Source organism: Helianthus annuus, chromosome 1 (genome assembly GCF_002127325.2).
Source record: "Helianthus annuus cultivar XRQ/B chromosome 1, HanXRQr2.0-SUNRISE, whole genome shotgun sequence".
Lineage (NCBI taxonomy): Eukaryota > Viridiplantae > Streptophyta > Magnoliopsida > Asterales > Asteraceae > Helianthus > Helianthus annuus.
In genome coordinates, this window is record NC_035433.2 from 40517871 (window position 1) to 40524448 (window position 6578).

Below are 6578 nucleotides of genomic sequence, written 5' to 3' on the forward strand. Positions count from 1 at the left end.
ATTTTAACTCGTTTTACTCGGTTTCTCGCATATTTGAGCATCAAGACCTGCAAAACACGATTTGATCAATAGTATACATATTCTAACGAAAATCAAAACTAAATATAACGAAAACTATACAAACTTTACACGAATAAATGATGTATTTTGCAATACATCAACCATCCCGAGTGTGTTTTATTCCTGCAAATTAAAACTAAAAGATTAAACTAAACTAAGGATAGTTCCGCGGAATGCCTCCGTGGTGCGCCACGTTTATAAGGGTCCTTGGCTAGACCCAAGGTGAGGTTATATGTTTTCCGAGCGGGATGTTTTGCATCCCATGTTGCACCGTCGGAGAGCATCATCCAACCTCGAATCAATAACCTTTATGTAATTGACCGGGTCATCGTCCTCTATTCTCTTCCCAACCCCGAACTTCACTTCATTATCCCCATATTTTAAAGTGAGGGTTCCATCATTCATGTCCAACACTGCTTGTGCGGTGGCTAGAAATGGCCTCCCTAATATGAGGGGGACTTCGGTGTCTTCTTCCATATCAAGTATGACAAAGTCGGCCGGGTAGACGAAATTGTCGACCTTGACTAGTAGATTTTCAACGACACCTTGCGGGAATTTGACGGATCGATCAGCAAGTTGTATACTCATCTTTGTAGGACTCGTTTTTCCCAAGCCGAGTCTTTTGAACATTGATGCGGGCATGAGGTTAATGCTAGCCCCAAGGTCGGCTAGTGCATTATGAACGGGGGAGTCCCCGATCGAGCAAGGAATTGTGAAGCTTCCGGGATCAATTTTCTTTTGGGGGAGTCTGTTGAGTACGAGGGCGGAGCATTCTTCGCCTAAGTTAACTAATTGCAATGTTTCAATTTTCCTTTTATGAGTGAGGAAGTCCCTCATGAATTTTGAGTATTTAGGCATTTGGGTTAGGACGTTAATGAAAGGAATGTTGACATGCAATTGTTTTAGTAGACTTTCGAATTTTGCGAATTGCAAATTGGTCTTTTGACGGAATAACCTACCGGGGTATGGAACCGGAGGAGCCTTGGTGGGCTCTGGTGATGGAGGAGTAACCTTCTCTTGTTGGGGCGGTGATGCGATCTCCTCAGTAGGTGGTGGCCCTTCCGCGGTTCCCACAGTACGGTTCCGTAGAGTGATGAGATGAACTTGTGCCTTTGGGTTTGTTTCGGTATTACTTGGTAACGCGCCTTGCTGTCTCTCGGAGAAATTTTGAGCTAGTTGATTTATTTGTTTTTCGATGTTTTGTATACTAGCTTGTTGATTTCTAATATTTGATTCTAATTGTAGAAACCTATCCGAGTTTTTCTTTTCAGTGTCGGAGATGAGGCGAGATATAGTATCTTCAAGCCTTTCTCGTCCACCTTGTTGTTGAGGGAAATTTTGTGACTCATTTCTTGGTTGTTGAAAGTTTGTTCGTTGATTTATGTTTTGTTGGTTACTACTATTGCCGGGCTCTCTCCAACCAAGGTTAGGGTGGTTGCGCCATCCTTGGTTGTAGGTGCCCGTTGGAGGACCCGACGGCCTAGGTCTATTATCAATGTAGTTTACCGATTCTGGTTGATCGTCTGTTTCTTTCATACAACTCTAATTTTCATGTGGCCCACCACACCCTTCACAAGCCATAACCGAGACTGCTTTTGTCATCTCTAACTTTTTAATTTTAGAAGAAAGGGCCTCGATTTGGGCTTGTAAAGAGGTGCTTTCATCAACCTTATGGGCGCCCGGGGCAATAGATTTATTGCCTCGGGGAGTGTGCCACTGGAAATTGGTTTGAGCAATTTCCTCAATTTGATTATATATTTCATGCGGGCGGCGATTACCTAAAAGTCCCCCGGAGCTAGAGTCAAGTGTTTGTCTTGTGTGTGGCAACAACCCATTATAGAAAGTGGATACTTGTTGCCATATTGCAAGACCGTGATGAGGACACTTTCGCAATAGCTCCTTGAACCTTTCCCAAGTTTCATATAAGGATTCCCCATCCTCTTGAGAATATGTATCAATTTCAGTCATTAATTTAGCCGTTTTAGCAGGAGGGAAATACTTATATAGAAATTTTTGGGCTAGTTCATCCCAGGTGTTTACCGATCCAGCTGGGAGGGCGTTAAGCCAAGGTTTTGCTCGGTCTTTTAGTGAAAAAGGAAACATTCGGAGGCGGATGGCGTCATTTGATGCTCCATTGATCCGAAAGGTATCACATATTTCTAAGAAATTAGTAATATGTAGATGGGGATCCTCGTCCGCAAGCCCATGGAAGGTTGCAGAGTTTTGAAGCATCTGTATCAAATGTGGCCGAAGTTCGATGTTATTGGCTTCGACATCCGGTGCATTGATAGCGGTGCCGAGATTACCCACGGTGGGTCATAGATAATCCATGAGGGTACGTTGGTCCGCCATTGGAAGTGGGTTCCCCGAAATGTTGGTGCACTACATCTGCTGATTACGTCTTGTATCGAGTCATTGTCTTAGAACGTTAGATCTGGGCTCGAAATATGAGAAAATGTGTAAATGTATAGATCTTAGGATAATGGATCGCTCATATGTCAAATTAGGGTTGTGGGTCGCTCGAACGGTCATGTGTAGTCCGCTCGAGTGTTACATGTTGGATCGCTCGTATGGACGTTGGTGGGCCGCTCATGTGTCATCAACGTGGGCCGCTTTTGTGTCAATGTTCTGGGCCGCTCCAATGTCATGGGCCGCTTATTGGGCCTGTCCAATAAGCGGTTCCAGATCCTTATAAATACCCTAAAGGCGATCTCATTTGTAACATTTGCGTAGAAATCGTGCCGAAGCTCTGCCGGTACGAGATTTGAGTTGTAAACGTTTGAAATCAATAAACAAGTAGTTAAAGTGATTTGCCTGCTGTTTCTACCTTAGTTTCTTGTTATTCCGCACCTGAAACCAAGGAGAAAGCCTCTGAACGACTCGTTTGGGTCAGAATACGATCCTACAATTGGTATCAGAGCTCAGGAGAAGGTTCTCTGCAGAAATTAGCTGGATTTCGTCACTTTTTCTTACTTCTACACCTTTTTTTCTGATTCGGGAAGATTTCACGGTCGGAACTCGCTCAAATTCTCACAGATTGTGCGCAATAGTATCGTGACAAACCCTGGAAAGTTTCAAATCAAAATTCGAAGTTTAAGTGGGTGAAATTTGGATTTGAAATTGTGGACCGCTCGTGAATTGCTCTTGAACCGCTTATCCGGACGGATTGTGAACCGCTTATTCGGTCGGACTACCCTTGAACCGCTCATTCGAACGGTTGGGAACCGCTCATTCGAACGGTTGGGAACCGCTCATCCGGACGGTTGAACGATCAGGAACCGCTTATCCGGACCGATTCTGGATCGCTTATCTGGACCGCTTATTTGGCAAAATTGTTGTTTGATTCGCTTTTCCTGTCACACCTGGTTCGCTTATTTGTCAACAAATACGTATCGGGTTTTTGCGAAACATGGCGATGGTGTTTGATGAACAGGAGAACTATCATCTTGAAAGATTAAATGATGGATATGGTTGGTATAGTAGTTATGAACAACAAGATGATAAACGGATATGGATTATGCGGCTTGAAAATTTTTTGTGCAAAAAGAATGAGACTTTGGAGGAGATGGAAAGCAGATTTAACTATTTACTGGGCAAATTGGAAAAATATGAGATAAGGTTGACAGATGGAGAAAAAGTATCAAAGATTGCTGATGCATTACCTACAGAATGGGATGATATTTTGACTAATATAAAATCGAATTCTGGTTTCTCTGGGATATCAAAATTGAACTCATCAGAGCTTTTTAAAAAACTCAAAACACATAGTTATGAGAATGATAAAAATAAAAGAGAATTGATTGACAAAATAAAAGGAAACCTAGAGAATCTAAGTTTGAATGTGATTGGTGAAATAGATAAAAGAATATGTGTATGTCTTGGAGCAAAATATGTGATGAAATACGACATCAAAAGAGGTTGTTATATTGATAATAATGGAAATCCTCTTGATTGTATTAAAATATTTTGTGCAGGTACATTCAGGGAAAAAGAAGAAGAAACTTCAAAAGCTAAAGAATCTGTGAAGAATGCAACAGTATGCTTTAAGTGTGACAGCTTCAAGATTGACTATGACAAACTATTGAAGAATGTGGAAAGTTTGACATCCGAAGTCAAGAAGCTGAAATATGAAAAGCAAATTGATGAAAAACAGATTCTTATGGTTCAGAGTATTTGTGAGAAACTGAAAGCTGAAAATGACAAACTGTTGGATGGTTTGAACAGTTTGACTTTTGAAAATAAAAAATTGAAAGAAAAAGAAAAGGTTTTTGGAGAGAAAATTAAGAATTTTGAAATTGAAAAATCAAAAAGTGAAAAAGAATTTCAAAATCAACTGAAAATTCTTGAAGATGGGAGAAATGTATTTAGTAAAAACAACATTGAGAAACAGAAAATGATAAATTCCTATCTTCAGAAAATCATTAAACTTGAAAAAGAAGGTGAGTACGCTCAAGTGAAAATCAAAAAGTTGGAAAAAGAGCTTGAAAGCAAACAGAAATCATCAGAAGATGAAGATTTCTGGATCAAGTTGGAAAACAAAAACCTGAAAGCGAATGAATCAAAATTTCAGGAACAGATAAAAGTTTTGATGAATGAAAAATCTGTTCTTGAAAATTTGAAGAATGATAATGAAAAAACAATCAAGTCTTATTTTGGGAGAATATCTCAGCTTGAAAGTGAAGCTGAGAATTCGAGGAACAAAATTGATGAACTTGAGAAGAAATTGATAGGTTTTGTGACTAAATCTAACAGTTTGAATTTTCCCTGTCCAAAACCAATCAATTCTGTGCCAGTTAATGACTGTGTCACAAACTTTGACTCTGTCAAAGTTGAAGATTGTGATGAGAAAACTGATGATGAAAATGAGGAATTTTATTCAGCAGATGAGTCTGAGACAGAATCTGATGCTGAAATTAAGAAAAAGGAAAAAATTTTGAAATTAAAAGGAAAATTACAGAAAACTGTTCTGCAATCGACTGAAAAGGGAGAATGCTCTAAGCAAAAACCTTTGAAGAAGAAAGTGGAACAGAAACAAAAATTTAAAAATGAGAAAAGTGTTCAAAAAGAAAACAAAAGCTCATCAGTTCAATCATCCAATCGCAATCAAAAATCAAAAGATTTAAAAAATGAAAATTCAAAAATTGTTGGGTGCAGGTTTGACCACAGTGCTCAAAAGCCAAATCCAACAATCAAGAAGAGGAAAGAGTATCACCAAGCCAAACAGTGCTTTGATCTGAGCGTTTGGTATGAAAATGGTGATTGGTATGATAACAGAGTGTGTTACAAGTGCGGCTATCAAGGACACATTGCTGTTAACTGCCAGAGACAGAGATTTGAGGCGAGGAGATGCTATAACTGCCAAATCCAAGGACACATTGCCAGGGATTGCCCAAGAAAATCAAGTGAAAGATTGAGGGTTATTTCTCAGAAAACGGCAAAGATACCAGTCAAAGTCAAGCCCCAGGAACAGAAGGTTCTGAAACCTAAAGTTCAAGTACAGTCAACTCAAGAAAAGAAAGTAAAACTTTCACAGGGGCAGAAAGACAGACTGAGGAAAAAGAGGAAGAAGGCGAGAGAATATCTCGAGAAGATTTTGTCCTCGGGTTCACAGGACAAACAGATTAATAGTTCTGATGAATCTACTCCTTCATCTGCAAAGTTGAGCAAAAAGAATTCATCAGATACAAATCTGAGGACAAAAGAGGAGAAGAAGAAAGAAAAGGTCGGCGATGAATCTGACAGATCAAAGTTGGACAAGCCACCTGCAGGCAATGATTCTGGTATGGTAAAACCATAGGAGCCATTGGTTGAGGTAAAAGTTGAGAATTCTAGTTTAACAATGGATGAGAAAAACTTTCCACCATTGTTGAGCAAGAATTCAAAATCACCCAAGGGCAGTCAGGCTTGGGTGAAATTGTTTAAATAGAAAAAAACCTGACTTGCCGGAGATCCCAAGATGGTATCGTGGATCATGAATCGGCACATTTCTTGAGAAATTTCACTTTGGTGATTTTTCGCTTCAAATGTGGTAAATCAGGGACATTAAGTTGTACTTGATTTTCTACAGATGGTTTATGTTAAAACTGGAAATGATAAATCTTTAAAATGTTTGAAGAAAACAAGATGAAGAGATAACCCCGAACCTACAAATGGTTTGAACACACACTAATTTTTCCGGAAAAACCATTGTGATTGAAACAAACTTAAGTGTTTTGAAATCACAATGGGAAAATAGTTTTTTGTGAGGGGGAGTTCTGATTGTTTTGCACGAAAATGGTGAATTGAGGTAATTCACGTTATGTTGTCAAGTTTCTTGTATAGTTTGTTTTCAATTTTTTTTCTTCAGAAAATCAAAATTGAAACATATTTTGATTTTAGGGGGAGTAATAAAATTTTGAAAAATTTTAAAAAAATTGAAAAATGAAAATGAGTATTGTTGCAAAAAGAGGAGATGATAGTACATCGGTGGACTATCACAGCATGCTAGAGATTTGTAAAGTCAAAATTGTTTTTAAACA

General features: G+C 39.0%; 1 non-coding gene across 1 annotated transcript; it reads left to right on the plus strand.

Annotated features, from left to right (window-relative positions):
* Positions 1-1927: 1927 nt before the first annotated feature.
* Positions 1928-2034, plus strand: LOC118482894. Its single transcript, XR_004869155.1, has one exon. It is a non-coding gene; the product is annotated as a small nucleolar RNA R71 (small nucleolar RNA).
* Positions 2035-6578: the final 4544 nt, after the last annotated feature.